The sequence below is a fragment of the Triturus cristatus genome, chromosome 7 (assembly GCF_964204655.1).
Source record: "Triturus cristatus chromosome 7, aTriCri1.1, whole genome shotgun sequence".
Taxonomy (NCBI): Eukaryota; Metazoa; Chordata; class Amphibia; order Caudata; family Salamandridae; genus Triturus; species Triturus cristatus.
Genome location: NC_140590.1, coordinates 753,622,076 through 753,640,736, shown reverse-complemented (window position 1 = coordinate 753,640,736; position 18,661 = coordinate 753,622,076). Strand labels below are relative to the sequence as shown.

General features: G+C 51.9%; 1 protein-coding gene and 1 long non-coding RNA gene across 3 annotated transcripts in view; one reads left to right on the top strand and one right to left on the bottom strand.

The window, feature by feature from the left end:
- Positions 1-14,606, top strand: part of LOC146810469 (uncharacterized) — a 123,415-nt gene extending 108,809 nt beyond the window's left edge. Inside the window, exon 3 of the long non-coding RNA XR_014965696.1 lies at positions 13,576-14,606. This is a non-coding gene — a long non-coding RNA (uncharacterized LOC146810469). The remainder of the gene's footprint in view (positions 1-13,575) is intronic.
- DNAH17 (dynein axonemal heavy chain 17) overlaps positions 1-18,661 on the bottom strand; it is a 14,992,541-nt gene that overhangs the window by 3,978,549 nt on the left and 10,995,331 nt on the right. The window lies entirely within an intron of this gene.

Here is an 18,661-nt window from a genome sequence, read left to right as displayed (position 1 = left end):
GAAATTAAGAGTTTTAGGACACTTCGGAAGGAACTAGGAGTTAGAGACTTGGAAACTAGACACTAGGATAGTCAATACCCTTGTGAGCACCGGAGTACTCAAGTTACCTAGCCCACGGGCTGCGGGTGCATAGGTGTGAACTTGCGTCGGGTTTCGTCGTCGACTCCTATAGATGCCTGAAGAAAAGATGCTGACAGGCAGTCAGTGAAGAGTGTCCGGTGGATTCCAAGGATGGAATCAAGAAGGAGGATACCTGCAAGCAGAGGGGACAGAGTCTAGATCACCAGCCAGGAGCCGGGAAGGAACCAGGAAGGAACCAGGCGATGTCGTGAAGATGCAGGTGAAGAGGTGAAGCTTGTCACAGCAGCCACGGGTACCAGGAGGCGTCGAGGACGACCAGAACCAGGAGGCGAGCTGTCCCACGAGGGCTCTTGCTGTCGGCGGCGTCGATGTCGAGTTGGGACACAGTTGGCAAGCGCAACCCACGCAGAATGAAGGATTCGCTTCTGTTGCAGACCAGGAAGGCCTGATGTGCTTCTCTTTCACAGGGAAGCAAGGGCCAGTCTAGAGGAGCCAAACCAGCGGTGGAAAGTCAATGGTTCGTCGTCGCAGAGGTCACTAGCCAACGGGCAAGCAACCGGACAGACGCGTTGAGCAGGAAAATGCAGAAGGGCCCCACGCAGAACTCGTGGAGTGTGGAGGGCTGATCCTCGGTGCAGATGGTGCTCGGGATTGGGGCTTCTCAATCCCCAGAGCACAACTTCGAGGATGCCTCAGAAGCTGCGCTGGAAGCAAGTAGCCAATTTTCCCAGGTAGCCGGTCCCACGTCTCTCGTCGCCTCCACGGATCTCAGCTTTGCTGTGGATGTGGATCAGGGTCGGAGAAGTCTGGAAGTCAAGGCGCTGGTCGGGCTCTGCAGTCGGTTCCTCGTAGAATGTTGAGCAAAGCAAACGGCAGGTCGCTTGATGGTGCCTGTTTGCACAGGGTGGCCACTCCTTGGCCACAAGGGAGATTCTTCAGTCTTCTTCCGTAGTCGAATGTCGGAGGTCCAGAGTTTCTGTTCAAGTTTCAGTTATCAGGATAATCCAAAGTTCTAGGGACTCAGCTCCCACTCTTATACTAATCTGGGGGGCTGGGTTACCTGCTAGGTCCCTCCTATGGGTGGGACCAGGGAGGGGGGTGGTTACACCCCCTTCCCTTTGTCCAGTTTCGCGCCAGGACTGGGGCTGGAGTGCCCCAGCACCGGTTTGAAATGGACCGTGCATGGGACACCATGTGTGCCCCAGGCAGTGTCTCGTTTCATTCATCCCTCCCTGCCCCAATACACTAAGGCCTGTCTAGGGTGGTGCTAGCACCTCCCAAGGCAGGAAACCTATTGTCCAAGCCTCCCTCGCTGGAAGGACTCCCAGCAGCAGGAGGTCAGACTTGTATGTGTGGCAGGAGCATCCATTTTTAACTTTAACCGGGTAGTAAGTCTTCAACATGTCTTCTCCCTCTAGAAAGGAGAAATACTATCCTCACCGCCAGAAATGGTGTGGGGGTAGTATTCCAAAGTGTTAGACACCTTACACGACATGTTTTGATAAAGCCAAACCATAGTTACCATAACCGTGAGGATTATAAGGCACTTTAAGAGTATATGGTAGGCGATATCATAGAACAGCTATAAGGACATGGTTCCGAAAGCTGCAGACAGGCTCAGCTCATGCTAGAGCACCCTCTCACATGTTACCAAGCACTCTGCCTTCAGGATTGTTAAGGCCTGCCATAGGAGTGACTGATAGGTTACCCATGTGTCCATATATAAGGTAGGTATAGGAATACTACACCTAAGCGAGGGGTGATTACACGACCTTGCCCCAGCTGAGTGATCAGCCAGTTGTGTCATAATGGAAGGCCAGCCAGGGGTGGCATAATACATGCTGCAGCCCCTGGTAGGCCTAGGGTACACCTATGCCCTGGGTACCTAAGGTACACTGTACAGGGCCCTAGAAGGTGATCCTTACCAATTGGGTTATGTACCTAAAGTACATAGTATGAATTTAGAGAGAGAACAGCTGGGCTGTGGGTCTGATTAGCAGGCCCACAGCCACATCTAAGTCGAAAACCAGTGAAGCAAAAGCAAAAAGTGGGGGTGAACATAGAAAGCAGACCCTACTCTCCTACAAAAACTATAGTGTACATTATTCCAATGCGCAGAGCCTATCAGGAATATAAGAACTGCACTACAGCGTCAAAGCGCCACCTTAGTCAAAACCGCTCTGGCCAGCGAGTGTCATGTCTTGGCTTGGGCGGTGAACTCCATTCTGTTCTGAGAGTTTGCAGAGTTTTTCGCACTCTGCAGAGCTCGCGAAGTTCCAAAAAATTCCGCTTTGCGGAGTGGAGTTTTTTCCTGGCTCGCCAACAGTAAGTTGGTGAGCGCGAAGGAGGAAATCCAACGCTAGACCGCTTTCCAGCAAGTTTTGTCAACAAGGGCAGTCGTGGATGGTCATTACCGCTCGCGTAGTGAAACTTCCCGTTTGTGTTAAGGAAGCTGCCGCTCGAGTAGAACTTCTACTTGTGTGGGAATAAGAACCGGATCTCTATTGCGCTGCGCGGGATTCCGTTCGCACTGTTTTTACAGTGCGGGGCAAACACTCAGCGCAAACTGAACGAGGTAACGCACTCCACTGCTCACAGAACTTGGCGTAGCTTTGCAGAGTTTTTTTGTCACTTCATGAAGTTCTGCTATGAGGAACTCTGCGAACTCCGCCCAGGCCTAGTAATGTCCAAACTACATCTCATGGTAACTTTGCCGTATCTCTCTCTTCTTTCACTGCTCGTTAGAGTACAGCTTGGGCCTCTTCCAGGAATTTTGGCAGCACTTGTGTAACCATGTCCCACAGAGGGTGGGAGTAGAGGTCCAATTAGCAAGTGGTGTTTACCGACCACAACACAAGGCTGGTGGAAGAAAACATCTTCTTCCCCAATCTGTCCAGCCTCTTTGTTCCCTGTCCAAAGGTGCTGCAGGGAAAGCATCTTGTGACATAGAGGCTTGGTCTACCAAACTCTTAGGGTTGGGTTGTTGTGTCAGGAAACTTGGGTCATGTAGGCGGTGGTCGGTGTCGGCAAGCGGTTGTCCCAGTAGAACATAAGTCAGTGCTTCAGAAAGAGTTCTGAAAAGGAGGCCCCTGGCTGCAGCACTTCTGTCAAGATGTTAGCCTTAACTGCCATTGAGGGCAATTAAAGATGCAACAAAGCATACCAGAGTCTGGGGATATGTCTAGACCAATGGTATCCCTGAGCTCCGCACACCAGTCCATTTTCTAGCCTTCCAATTGGTATTCTAAAGAGTCCAGTGACCCCTCCCATTCATCCTTGAAGCCTAGGCCTTCGGAATAGGGCTCAGGCCCCGACCTAGGACCGATGGGTCCTGTCAACGCCGGAATTGGCATCAATCTACATTGTTGCGCTCCGTGCTGGATTTTTGAATGTATATGGGGCTGGCCCTATCGGTGACATGTAGTGCAGTGACCAGGATATAAGGGAAACCTTATATCCAGAGTGAAAGATGCAAGCACCATTTCACACAGGCTGCAATGGCAGCTTTGCAGACACAGTTTGCATGGGTTCCCATGGGTGGCATAACACATGCTGCAGTCCATAGGAGATCCTTGGTGTACCAATGCCCTGGGTACCACAGTTCCATGTTCTGGGACTTACAATGGTACCCCAGTATGCTAATAGTAGGATGTACAAAGTACTAACCATCTAATTCAGAGAACAGAGCACTGCCACTGGGGACCTGGTTAGCCAGATCCTAGTGAACTACAGTCCAAACACACTGACACCAGGCACAAAGTGGGGATATCTATGCCAGAAAATCCCATTTGCCCACATACACTGATGCCAGTATACTTTTTACTGTGACATGCAACCAGAGGCCACCTCAGAGGTGCCCTCTGATAACATGTTAGTCTTCTAGTGTGCTGGCTGACTAGTATCGTCCAGCCTGCCACCACAGAGAAGTTTCTGACATCCTGTAGGTAAGATTCTTTGCTCTCAGAGGCTAGAAACCATGGGCCAAAAACAATGCCTGCTCCAGAGGAAGGTGGTCATACCTCCTTCAGAAAGATGACTAATGATTTAGCATATCAATACCAGAGGCATCAAAGCCTCTGCCACCTGTGATATGCAACCTTTGCTTCCCCCAGACCTGGGGCACTCCACCCCCTGCCTGGAGGCAATTTTTGCAGCAGAGTAAGTGGGAAAATTAAATAGTCAAAAGGAGTGTCACACTTTCATGCTAGACACACACCTGAGGTGGGCCACCTGAAGTGGGCAGTCGAATAAGGGTTTCATCATCTTGTGTTTGGTGAAACTAGGAACACGGATTCAGATTTATGCCCACTCTCCCCAGGAAGTGGTCATAGAGGGGGTGTAGTCACCCCCAGTGGTAGGTAGGGCATTGGCTACTACCCAACACTCCCCTTAGCGCCCTATAATTCCTGACGCCAAGAGTTCAGATACATCTAGTGGGAACCGAAGGAAGGACAAAGAAAAGCTGAGGTTGTGAGAACAGAGGTCCTGCACTGAAACTGGTGCCAAACCCTGCCTGACTGCTTTCTCTTTGACAATCACACAGATAGACTCATCCAGAAGCTGGACAGTCTACCCAAGTCCTTGGAGGACTGTTCCCAGCTTCAACAATTGAGCAGCATCTCCCTTGGGGTGGAGAAGCCATCCCCATGTACCTACAGGCACTGACCGCATCGACCCAGTACTTCGTCTTGCTGGCTACCAAGGAAGCAACTCACCAGTAAGAGGTTGTTGTGAGTCCAGGAGGTCATCCCCATCCCTTTCACTAAGTCTTGAGATGCTGGCCACTAAAAGGGGCCTCTTAGCACCAAATCCCTGGGTACCAGAGCCCTTGCAACTACCAAGGCTTGTTGCATGTCCAGTCGGGTAGGTGTTTGCTGTTATTATTTGTACTCTTTTTAGAGTCATGTATATATGGGATTTGTGCTTAATACACCACTGGATTCAAGCTAGCTTGGCTGATGAAGGGTGATGCCCTGAAACCGGTCTCAGGATGCTTGTTTCCGGTCCAGAGAGGACCTGCCTTGGCAGTTTGGGCTGGACTGTTCCCAAAAGGAACAGAGCCAAGACTGATTTGCATATGGCTTGGTCCAAACTGGGGTGGTGTGGTGAGCAAAAGAATGATGGATTAAACCCAGATCCTTGTGGCTGTGGGTGAATGTTTGCATTGGCCAGCATTCCGTCCATCAATTGTTTCTTTTGCATTTGTCTCCCTAAGTGGGAAGGGTATGCCGAGACGTGGGTCCCATGCTCACTACACCACTGAATTCAAGCTAGCCTGGCTGATGAAGGGTGATGCCCTGAAACCGGTCCCAGGATGCTTGTTTCCGGTCCAGGGAGGACCTGGCTTGGCACTTTGGACTGGACTGTTCCCATAAGGAACAGGGTCAAGACTGATTTGCATATAGCTGGGTCCAAACTGGGGTGGTGTGGTGAGCAAAAGAATGATGGATTATACCCAGATCCTTGTGACTGGGGGTGAATGTTTGCATTGTCTAGCATTCCGTCCATCAATTGTTTCTTTTACTATTTCATTATGTGCACGCTTTTGTTTCTCTTTCTAGGGTGTCTTCTTATCCAGTATACCATATGGCTGAGTGAACTTTTTACTCAAACTATTGGTTGTATATTTTGATTTTCACACACTGCTTCCACTTTACGGAATTAGTACTAGTGGACACTGCACCATATTTCTCGTTTTTTTCACTGTGGTCCTGATGAAAGCCGCTACATCCCTCAGGGGAGTGTTAGGCAGAAACATGTTGACCATTTCATTGCTCTGACAGATTGAATCACTCTCTGTTTTAGCATGTTGTTTTAATCCTGACCTGTGGATGCCAGAATGAAGTCACTTAGCATACCACTGAGTTAGTTGTAATCACTTTTCACCTTTATCTCACTTCCGTTCCACCAGCTCATCTAGAGTTTAGTACACCTCACTATCTCCATAAAACACATCCCTGAGCTCCTCCCTCTCAGTGAGGGGGTCGTAGCCAGAACTAGGTTCGTAGTGCGAGGAGATCCCCAATGATAAAGCATGCCACCCTTGGGTGGGTGAAAGGAATCGTCCATAGAAAGGGATACTCCAACCCCCGATCAGTACAACCTTAGACACAGTGGCCCATATTGTGTTTTCAGTTAATTGAATGGGGAATCTGCCTCTGCTGGTTTTTAAATTTCCTCTGGTCTTATTTTTGTTTTTACGTTATAGATTCCTTACCTTTAGAATTACCCCCAGGCGTCAGACTAAATCTAGAGAATTTGTTCGTAGCGTCAGTAGGTGGCGTCAGTCAACTCCGTGTCCGGCGTCGTGGTCGCCAGGATGACGTTGCGGTATCTAATTAGACACCGCCCCTAGTGTTGACGTCAGTTCTGAAATAATGTTTGACGCCAGAAGTGCAGGGCAATGCAAGACATTGACCACTGGTGCACATAACTAGGACCCTAGAAGGGAGTCCCTATCTCTAGAAGTCAGTTTGCAGAACGGGGAGGATGGGTGGGGCGGTAAGGAATATATAACTAGATATGTCTCTTACAGATACATTGTTACCGAAGGTAATTAACTTGTTCATCTGAAAGAGACTGTAGTTATAGATTCCTTACCTTTAGAATAGATACCCCAGCAATGCCAACCCTGGTGGTGGGTCTGCCAACTAAGATCATACCAGGAAGTCCTGGAGAACAGAACGGCCAAAAAAGCTGTCTCTCCGGACTTGGCTATCCGGGCAGTAATGTTTTGTGAACGTGTGCAGGGATGCCCATGTGGCTGCCTGGCAGATGTCAACCAGAGGAACTCCACAACCTAAAGCAGTAGTGGCTGCCGTTTCCCTGGTAAAGTGGGTGTGTAGTCCTACTGGAGGTTCCTTTTTCACCAAAGAATTGCAGATTTTGATTCATAGGACAACTCATTGAGAGATGGTAATTTTGTGCACGGCCCGACCTTTCTTGGCGTCCACATAACTCACGAAGAGTTGATTGCTCACCCGGAAATCTGTAGTGCGGTCAAGGTAGACGGACAGCACACGTTTTAGGTCCAGATGATGGAGTCCCTCCTCCTCTTTGGAAGGGTGTGGAGGCGGGAAGAAGGTAGGCAATGTGATGGTCTGACCTATGTGGAAAGAGGGAACCACTTTGGGCAGAAAAGAGGGCCTAGTGCAATGGATCACATAGTCCGGATGAACAGCAAGAAATGGAGGCTTGGAGGACAGAGCCTGAAGTTCACTCACCTTGCGGGTAGAGCTGATGGTGAACAGGAAAGCAGTCTTTAAAGTAAGAAGACGAAAAGGACAATTATCTAGTGGCTCAAAGGGAGCACACATAAGATAAGTAGGGACAAGATTCAAGTCCCATTGGGGCATTATGAAAGGAGAAGGCGGAAAGAGAAGAGCACTGCCCTTCAGGAATCTATTTACAATAGGGGACTTGAAAAGAGAAGGCTGATCAGAAGGCGAAGAAAGGCTGAAATAGCTGAAAGATAGCCTTTAAGGTTGCCCAGAGTAGAGCCCTGCTGGGCCAAAGATAGAATGAAGAGGAGAATTTCAGAAACAGACCTTTGCTGTGCACCATGCCACAAATTTGTTCCATCTATAGACGTACACCATTTTAGTGGAGGGACATTTGGCAGTCAAGAAGACGTTACAGACTTCAGGATGAAGTTCGAAATCTGCCAACTGATGCTGCTCAATCTCCAAGCAAGGAGGTGGAGGCTGAACAGGTTCGGGTGGAGGACCGTCCCCTGCTGCTGCAACAGAAGATCCTCCCGATGAGGCAGTCTGATCTGAGAATTGATGGCCATGCTCAAAATTCGGGGTACCAGACTCTTTGTGCTCAGTCCGAAGCCACAAGAATGACTTGGGCCCAGGCACGCTTGATCATCTTCAGCACTCTGGATAGAAGTGGTACAGGCAGAAAGGCATACATTAGACCGGAACACCACTCGCGACGAAAAGCGTTGCTGAGTGAGTGGCGCCTTGAAAACTCCAACACGCAGAACTGCTGACATTGCGGGTTCTCTTTGGTGTCAAACAGATCTAACTAAGGCTCTTCCCACAGCTAAAAGAGACCTTGCACCACCTCTGAGTGAAGACGCCATTCGTGATCCATCCTGCACCAGCGGCTGGGTTTGTCTGCCCTGGTTATCAGGAAGCTGTCAGGCTTTGAACCACCAGGGATATGCCCTGATGTTCCAGCCATGTCCAAAGGCGAAGACCCTCTTGACATAGGGTCCATGACCTCACCCCGCCCTGTTTGTTGCAGTAACACATGGCGGTGGTGTTGTCCGTGAACAGCTGCAATACTCTTCCTCTGACAGAAGAAAGGAATGCCTTCAGTACAAGACGGATTGCCCGAAGCTCCAGAAGGTTGATGTGGAGCCCAGACTACGCTGGAGACCAGAGACTCCTGATCTCCGCCTCTCCCAGGTGGCCGCCCCATCCCAGGAGTGACACATCTGTCACCACTGTGAACTCTGATTGGGGAAGGGAGAGTGATCGGCCGTTGACCCAATCCTGATTCATGAGCCACCACTGAAACTGACGTGCAGTCCCCTCCGAGATCTGGACAACATCAGAAAGATTTCTCTGATGCTGCGCCCACTGGAACTTCAGGTCCTACTGCAGAGTCATATGTGTCATCTGGCATGATCCACCAACAGGATGCAGGAGGACATGAGGCCCAACAGCCTCAGGGTCATTCTCAACGAAATATGGGATAGAGGCTGAAACATTGGTATCATAGCCAGAATATCACAGACTCGCTGCTCGGGAGGATAAGCCCGAAACCACGCTGTAACCACAACTGCTCTGATGAAAATTAGCTTCTGAGAGGGAATCGGGTGCGACTTCGGCACGTTAATAGTGAACCCCAGCGAATGCAGGAGGTACGGTGTAGTCTGGAAATGGGAGATGACAGCCTTGGGTAGCCTGCCTTCAACAGCCAGTCATCAAGATAGTGGAAGACTGGAACCCCTGATCTGTGCAGATGAGCTGCAACCACCACCATCGCTTTCGTGAACACCCGAGAGGCGCTGGTGTGGCCAAAGGGGAGCACGGTAAATTAAAAATGCTCGTGGCCTACCGTGAACGGTAGGTAACGCCTGAGGGCTGGCAGAACAGGAATGTGGAAATAAGCATCCTGCAAGACCAACACTACCATCCAGGATCGAGGGCAGAGAGGACCTAAGCCAATGTGAGCATTTTGAACTTCTCCTTCCGGAGGAAGCGGTTGAGAGCCCTGAGGTCTAAGATAGGATGCAGGCCTTTGTCCTTCTTGGGTACCAGAAAGTAGTGGGAGTAGCAACCATGACCCACTCTTGGCACAGGGACCCTTTCAATAGCGCCCTTAGCCAAGAGAGCTGCAACTTCCTGGCGGACAAGGGACACGTGATCCTCCGACATGCAATGGAGTGCTGGTGGCATGAACGGAGGGGTAGTCTCAAAGGGGAGGGAGTAGCCCCCTTTGGACTATCTGCAAAACCCACCTGTCCGACATGATGTTGTGCCAGTGGGCAAGGTGATGGCGAATCCTGCTGGCCTCCGGTGGCCCCAAAAAATTGGACTAGGAAGGTTTGGAGGCTGCTGCAGGGGGGTATGGGTGGACTGGCCCGCCCGCTGGCCCCCATACCTGTGTCGCTGGGTCCCACATCCGCGGCCACGTATAGACTGGTTAGCTTGCATGGCCCTGTGGCTCGATTGAGTGGAACATGGTGGGGTACCCCTTCCGTAGCCACGAAAGCGGCGAAAGGCAGATTACGTGGGGTGAGCGGTTGCTGCAAGGCCCAAGGATCTGTCTGTAGCCCTAGAATCCTTGATGCGCTCGAGCACTGAGTCTGCCTTGTCACCAACAGGCGATGTCCATAAAAGGGCAGGTCCAAAAGGGTGGATTGGACATCCTGGAAAAAATAGGAGTCCTCAACCAGGCGTAGCGCCTCAGGGCTACCGATGTGGAAACTGTTCTGCCCAGGGGTATCTTGCCCACACCTGATGGTAAACTTAGCTGCATCTCGACCCTCATTAACTGCGCGGGTGAGCAAGGACCAGGCCTCCTCTGGGCACTGTGGCAGTACTTGTGCAACTGTAAGGGTATAACAGCCAAAAAGGCATACAGTGTTCACCAACCGCAACCTTGAGCTGGTAGAAGAAAACATATTCTTCCCAAGGTTATCCAGCTTCTTGGATTCCCTATCTGGGGGAGCAGTAGGGAATGCGCCTTTAGAGGAAGAGGCTTGGACCACCAAGCTCTTGGGAGTTGGGTGTTGGGAGGGGAGAAGTGGGTCGCCTGGGGCCGGGAGGTGGTGACGGGCAATCATCCTGTCCACAGGAGCCCCTGTGCGGGCGTGGACCAAGTGCCCAGAAGGATGTCTGTGAGGGCTTCATTAAAAGGCAGCAGGGGCTCCGAAGAGACCGCTGCCGGCTGAAGCACCTCTGTCAGAAGGTAAGTCGTGACTGCCACCGTAGGAAGCTCGAGGCCCAAGGCCTCAGCCGCCCTACGCAACACCACTGCGTAGGAACCTCCCTCCTCCGTAGCCATGGTAATGGGGAAGAGCATGCCAAGGTCTGGGGAGGTATCCAAACCACTGGCATCACCCGACTCCTCTCGCCAGTCTGGCTCTTCAAGCTGGTCAGCTAAAGGCTCACTAGATCCCTCCCAGTCCTCCTCACCCTCCTCTAGCTGCCACTCAGGGCAATAGGGAAAGGCAGGGATGACCAGCGGTAGAAAAGTACCCCCCGGCGTCGGTACCGGTGTCGGTCCGTCACTGGGTCCATGTACGGGGTGAGGCCGGGGCCGTCACCGGTAGGGGGCACAACTGGCATCGGGGCATTGTCACTGTAATCGGTGCCGGTCCGGATCCAGGCCTGGACCCTAGGGGGCCCTCCAGTGCCGGGGCCAGAGCCACCGGCATCAAAGGAACAGGACCCCCAGCCAAGTCCATGGGGCCTGAAAGTGCGCCTGCAGAGACGGGCTGCCCAAAAACGCTGTGAAGTGTCTTGTAAAAAGGCTCAAAGTTGGTCAGGGGACTCTCTAGCTCCGGTAAAGGGGGGACGGGAGAGAGCCATCTCAGGAGCGGGCTCCTAAGACGGAGATGGATAGCGATGACGCTCCTGTGTCGGCCGATGGACACGGAGAAGGCCAAGAGCAACGATGCTTGTAGTGGTGGTAGCTCCGCGACCGGTCCGGATACCTTCCTCTTGACTGGGACCTCGAGTGGGGGGAGCAGACTGCCGGGCCTCCAAAGCTTTCAGGACCGCTCCCGCAAAGACTTCAGATTCATGACCCGGCAGTTGGAGCACAACTTCAGGTCGTGATTGTGATCCAGGCACCAGAGGCACATGAGGTGCAGATCGGTGACTGACATCAGCTTTTGACAGGAGTCACAAGCCTTGAAGCCGGTCTGACGATGGGACATCCCTTATGCGCCAGGAGTCGAACACTCAAAAAAGATGACGCTGGCTGGTGCAGAAATAGAAAGAACTGACATCAGCGTGCAGGCGCGCCATCTAAGTAGACACTGCGACGTCATCCCAGCGACCACGACGATGGATGCGGAATCGACCGATGCCACCTACAAACACGCAGGGGTACTGCTACGAACTTATTCTCCAGATCCAGTCTGACGTCTAGGGGTAATTCTAAAGGTAAGGAATCTATAACTACAGTCTCTTTCAGATGTAAAAGTTACTTACTTTCGGTAAAGTAAAATCTGGTAGGGATACAGTCTAGCCGCAGATTCATTAACTTTTCCATTGTACCCACTCCCGGCAATCCGCAGGATGCTCCTGCCAGGCACCAAGCCACTGCGCACCTACCCTCTGCAGGTGTTCATAGCCCAAACGTGCATGCTAAAAATCCATCGCATGTCCAGGGGAAAACCCCCGTCCTCACCCCTGCTCCCGCTGGTAGGGTTCCCCCAAAGGAGAGATACTATACTGCCGGTGCTCTCCAGGTATGGACAGAACATGCAATCACGGAGGCGGAATCCCTGTTCAAAGATGGACAGCTAAAGACTTACACCCAAATGGCTCACCACTACGACCTCCCGCCAGGTCAGTTCCTACTACATAGGCAACCCATAGACAGCAGACATCGCTACGGGACCCAAATGAGGGGGAGCCTCCGACACGCCCGGTGATACACGCCATTTTGCATATGGGAGCGGGTAGACACCTAGTTGCATTGCTCTACAAAGCCGTCCGAGAACTGATCCTCATCCCCTACATTCGTTACGAAAGACATGGGAAATGAAGTGGGGCGGGTATTTAATGACAAAGAATGGGAGACATCACTAGAATATCCCAAAAAGGTCTCCAGGAACGTGCGTTTCAAGAACATTCAATTCAATATCCTCCACAGAGCATACCTCACACCACACCGCCTTCACCGTTTTTATCCCAACACGCACTTTGCATGCCCCCGTTGTCGAGCCCACGAGGCGGACTTCAAGCACATGTTCTGGGATTGCCCCACTATTCAAAAAATACTGGGACAACATACACCGGACACTCCGAGCGATGACCAACATTATGACCATGTCCACATGGGAAGCATGTGCCCTTGGGATCTTCCCCAGGCGGAAGACCGAAAAAGTGCAGAGCCGCTTTGCATCCCTAGCCGTTTTCTTAGCAAAAAGGGGAATAGCCATGCACTGGTGGGCTCTGACGGGACCCCCAGAAGCAGCCTGGGTAGGCGCCATGAAAAAATGGGGTGTGGCGGAAGAATAGGTGTTAAGAGAAGAGGAAGTGAAGGGAATACGTAAACATCCCATATCTCTAGAATGGGCACAATTATTATATCAATATATTATATCAATTCACACAAGAAACAACCCCTGCGGAAGCTTCTGTAGCCTCCCAGTCTCAGACTCCGACCGTATCCCCCACAGGACCAACAGTAGATAGTCCTAGGCAGAGCCCAGACACCTAAGGTCAGCGCCATATCGGGGCCACATTAGATGGCCTCAACAACTACACCAGGGTGACCTACAGCGGGCCCTCCCCACACGAATGACACCACACCGTGAAATGGTAACGTAACTGTCCACGCAACTGATTTAACAGATATACACTCTGACAGCTCCCTAACATCTTCCCCAGTTCATCCCCCAAGTTTGCAGTTTTATTTCTCACCGGTATTTCCGAACCCAGAGACTTTCAAACGGGAACGCATTCATGCAAAATCGGTTGTGATAGCACACAAAGATAAATGTGTGGTTAAAGCATCATTACACGCTCATGGGAAACTAACCCAGCCAGGTCCTAGAAAGAATACCACATAGAAACAAAGTCTGGCAAGGGGGTCCCTCCCAGAAACCTTTTACAGTGCCTAGTTTATAATGCTCGATATGTAGTAATGATGTACATGCTATTCTTCACAGTCATTTTTCTTCTATCTGCAGTCACACGCCAATGTACTATAATGTTATTATGTGTTAATGTGTAATATGAAATGCAAAAATCCCAATAAACAAATTTTAAACAAAACATTTTTTTCAATTCTCCCCAGGCACCAGTCTAGATCCGGATATTTTTTAGGATTATCTCTGCACACCGGAAGATGGTGTTGTACGGCTCCGGGATGGCGTTGACTCCAACATCAGAGAAGCCATGTAACTCCCCTCTGATGTGCAGGCATCAGTTTCTTCTGTGAAACCTTCCGCACCAGATCGTGGAGCCACTATGGAAAGTAGTTGCGGCAACAGTGTGCCAAAAAGATAAAACATCTTTAAAACATTAATAAAAAAGAAACATCAAATGGTATGTTAATACCAGACATGGATTTTTCAATAAACCCCTAAAAGATTGAACAAAGCAGAGGGTTAAGTGAAACCCTGCATGTAAGACCTGGGGTCTCCAGGCCCTAAGGGGGTAACGTGACACGAGCGGCTGGGCAACCAAAGGCCTATGTGTTAAGCGACCATACAACACACACATCCTCTGAAGCAGTAAACGCACACAATAATGGACGCCACACAGTAAGGTGAATGCAAATTAATCAGACTTATCTAATCAAAGGAGCACCCACGGGAAACTTGTAGGGCAATGTATCTTAACTTGTACACTTTAGCATTTGCATTACAGCATCTCATTACCTGTACACTTTAACATTTGCATTACAGCATCTCATTACGGTTACCTCAGCAATCCCTGCAGTATGAACTTCCCTAGTGCTGCGGGCCAGGGCCTGCACACGTGGCGCTACTGGTGTCTACGAAGAAACAAAGGCACATGAGCATAACTTGAGGTTGAATAATGTTTGCCTCATACCATGAGCACTTCCAAGCCTACCCTGAGGATAAAGCGTTATTGGTACATGGAGCGCCTTGCACTTGGGACCTCAACTGGAGAATGGAGCGCTTGGGACCACAACTGAGGTTACACACTATTTGGACTTTAGCACACTCTGAGCACTTGGGAATGCAACACGTGGGGTCAGTGCTCCTTAGACATAGAACGCATTGAGTACGGGTGCATACAAATGACAGATCAGCGTTACTGCAACATAGAACGCATCGAGCACTGGTGAATGCAAATGGATGATCAGCGCTACTTAGACATAGAACGCATTGAGCACTGGTGAATACAAAGGAATGATCAGCGCTACTCCAACATAGAACGCATTGAGCACTGTTGAATACAAAGGAATGATCAGCGCTACTTAGGCATAGAACGCATTGAGTACTGGTAAATACAATTAAATGATCAGCGCTACTCCAACATAGAACGCATTGAGCACTGCTGAATACAAAGGAATGATCAGCGCTACGTAGACATAGAACGCATTGAGCACTGTTGAATACAAAGGAATGATCAGCGCTACTTGGAAATAGAACGCATTGAGCACTGTTGAATACAAAGGAAGGATCAGCGCGACTTGGACATAGAGCGCATTGAGCGTGGGTGAGTCCTGCGAACGGCAGTCCCCAGGAGAGGGTAATCCCACGGAGGGGAGACTCAACAAATTGGAGGGAAATCCCACGGAGGGGGGAAAGTCACAGTCTCTGCATGCGGTGTCGCTCCCACTCGGCAGGGGGCGCACCGGGCCTTCCCACGACTCCCGGGGAGCAGGCGGGGGGCGAGTCTCAGGCCGCCACACGGCCGCGCTACCTCCCAGCCCCCGGGGGTTACCTTAGTCTTGTCGCTCGGTTCCACTCCGGGCCCTTCGTCGTGTGCGCGCAACGGCGCGGGACGCTCCCGGACACTCGCTCTTCCTTCTCACGCTGCGACGGCAGCGGCGGGGCCCCGGGCTTCTCCGCAGGCCCCGACTTGGCACTGACACGACCCTGAGGCCTACGGGCCACGGCGGTGATCGCGTTGCGGGTCCTCGCACCAGGGGGGGTCACAAATTAAGCGGGAGCTCGGCCAGCTCCGCGCTCGACAGCAGATCCGCACAGGGGGTCCTAGGTCAGGTCTGGCAGCGCAGGAGACACAGCGCCAGTACCTGGTCGATCCTCAGTAGTCAGGCAATCAGTCGTTTCATGAAGTTGCAATATTCAGCTTTGGCAGGAAGTTTCAGGATGTCGCTTCTGCAGTTTCAATATTCAGTCTTTGCGGCGCAGATGATACTGGCGCCCTTGGGGTTCTGTTCCTTGGGGGGTAGGGGATGAGTTGGCGACTAGGTCCTTCCTAGTTAGGCTGGGCAGAGGTTCCCTGGGTCCTCCTACTGCTGGGCAAGATCAGTGGGTTTCACAGGATCCCTCACTCACTTAAGAGGCAGCACCTAAGCCCTTTCACTCTCAGAGGCATAAGTCCCTGGCAAGGCCCTACTGCCTAAAACTCCGGCATGGATTCTCCAGCTCTGCTTCACCCCAACTGGCCAACTGACTGGAAAAAGTTCCCTCCCTCACTTATGTATCCCTAGGTCAGGTGACCTCTAGCCAAGGCGGCAAAAGTAAAAACCACACCTCCCTTCTAGAAGGTTCCAGCACATTCCAGGAGCTTCCCCATTCTACCTATGGGACAAAAAAGGCGGGCTGGTGTCGCAACATTGTTGTGGGGTCCCAGCCAGCTCCTGGCAGCTAGGGTGCTACTAATAAAGACCACTCTGCAGTAGCAGGGGCCTGTGGCAGCCATCTTGGGAGAAAAGAGCACCTGCACCTTAACACTGATTGGCAATGAAAAGGCGCCCGGAGACCTAGTCCAACATAAAAATGAGGGTGGAAAAAATGAGGCACGATCAAAAATAAATGGGGAGACCACCCTAGGGCTGACAGGTCTAACACGGGTCCCCCCCAGCCGAAAGAGGGGAGAGCTACCCAACCTCTAGGGAGTTCTCATCGCTAAGGCGGAAAAACCTGGAGAGACCGTCAGCATTGGCGTGGTCAACTCCGGGCCGATGTTCCACACGAAAATCCATCCCCTGTAGGGAAATGGACCACCTCAACAACTTGGGGTTTTCGCCTCTCATCTGCATGAGCCAGCGAAGGGGGCGGTGGTCGGTCTGAATGAGGAAGTGAGTTCCAAAGAGATATGGTCTCAACTTCTTCAGAGCCCAGACCACCGCGAAGGCTTCTCTCTCAATGGTGCTCCATCGCCGTTCCCGAGGGAGGAGTCTCCTGGATATGAAGGCCACTGGTTGATCCTGACCCTCAGTGTTGAGTTGCGAGAGCACCGCACCTATGCCGTGCTCTGAGGCGTCTGTCTGCACAATGAATTCCTTGCTGAAATCTGGTGTTGCTAGTACTGGAGCGGTACACATCGCATGTTTCAGCGTGTCAAAGGCTTCTTGGTAAGCAGCTGTCCATATGACCTTGCGAGGTTGCTTCTTCGAGGTCAATTCCGTCAAGGGGGTTACGATGGTACCATATCCCTTGACGAACCGGCGGTAATACCCAGTGAGGCCGAGGAAAGCTCGGACCTCTGTTTGGGTCTTGGGGGGCTCCCAAGCCAAGATGGTCTCTATTCTGGCCTGGAGGGGTTGCACCTTACCTCCGCCCACCAGGTGTCCCAGGTACACGACAGATCCCTGTCCAATCTGGCACTTGCTGGCTTTAATGGTTAGGCCAGCGCTTTGCAGCGCCTGCAATACCTCCTGGGGGTGTTGCAGATGGTCCTCCCAGGTGCTACTGAAGACAGCTATGTCATCCAGGTAGGCCACTGAGAAGGACTCCAGACCAGATAGTACCTGATTCACTAACCGCTGGAATGTGGCCGGAGCATTTTTGAGCCCAAAAGGCATCACTCGGAACTGGTAGTGGCCCTCGGGGGTGGAGAATGCTGTCTTCTCCCTTGCTCCTTCGGCCATGGCAATCTGCCAATATCCGGATGTCAGATCAATGGTGCTGAGGTAACGGGCTGCTCCCAGCCGGTCCACCAGCTCGTCTGCACGTGGGATGGGGTGAGCATCTGTCTTCGTGGCAGAGTTCAACCCCCGGTAGTCCACACAGAACCGAAGCTCTGGCGTCGTACCCGGTGTGGCCGCTTTCGGCACCAACACCACTGGAGTAGCCCACAGGCTGCTGGAAGGTTCTATCACCCCCAGCTCCAGCATCTTTGCCACCTCACGCTGGATGCTATCCTTCACTCGGTCAGAGAGCCGGTAAGACTTGTTCTTCACCGGGGGGCTGTCCCCTGTGTCCACATCATGGGTACACAGATGAGTGATTCCAGGCGTGAGGGAGAACAACGAGGCGAACCGTCCCAGGACATGGCGACAGTCCCTCTGTTGCTCTGGGGTCAAGGATGGGGAGAGGACTACACCTTCCACCGAACCATCCTTCTCCTTTACCGCTAGAAGGTCAGGAAGAGCTTCACTCTCTTCCTCTTCGCTCCCATCCGTCACCATAAGGAGAGCAAGCTCTGATCGCTCATGGTGCGGCTTCAGGCGGTTGACGTGGAACACCCTGAGGGGCTGACGGGGGGTCTTCAAATCTACAACGTACGTGGTCTGGCCTCGTCGCTCCACAATGTCATACGGGCCAGTCCATCGGTCCTGGAGGGCGCAAAGCTCCCCAGGTTCCATGACCCACACCTTCTGTCCAACGTCCAACTCGATCGTCCGAGCGTTGCGGTCTTACCACTCCTTCATCACGGTCTGGCTAGCCTCTAGGTTCTCTGAGGCCGCCTTCCACAGCTTGGCCATCTGGCTGCGGAACGCCAGCATGTAGCTGACAATGTCACGGGGAAGCTTCTGTGAAGTCTTCTCCCACCCCTCCTTAACCAAGCTGAGGGGCCCCCTAACGGGATGGCCATAGAGCAACTCAAATGGGCTGAACCCGACTCCCTTCTGCGGTACCTCCCGGTAGGAGAATAACAAGCAGGGGAGGAGGACGTCCCATTTACGCCTCAAGCCTTCTGGCAGGCTTCGGATCATACCCTTCAATGTCTTATTGAAGCGCTCTACAAGTCCGTTAGTCTGGGGGTGGTAAGGAGTGGAGAACCGGTAGGTCACCCCACACTCCTTCCACATGGCCTGCATGTAGGCCGACATGAAATTCGTGCCCCTGTCCAACACCACGACCTTGGGGAATCCCACTCGGGTAAAAATCCCCACTCCGGGTACCTAGTGGCGTGGTCCACCAAACCCAGAATGAACCGGTGTCCTGCTGAGGTCGGAGGGTCCAAGGGCCCAACAATATCGATACCGACCCTCT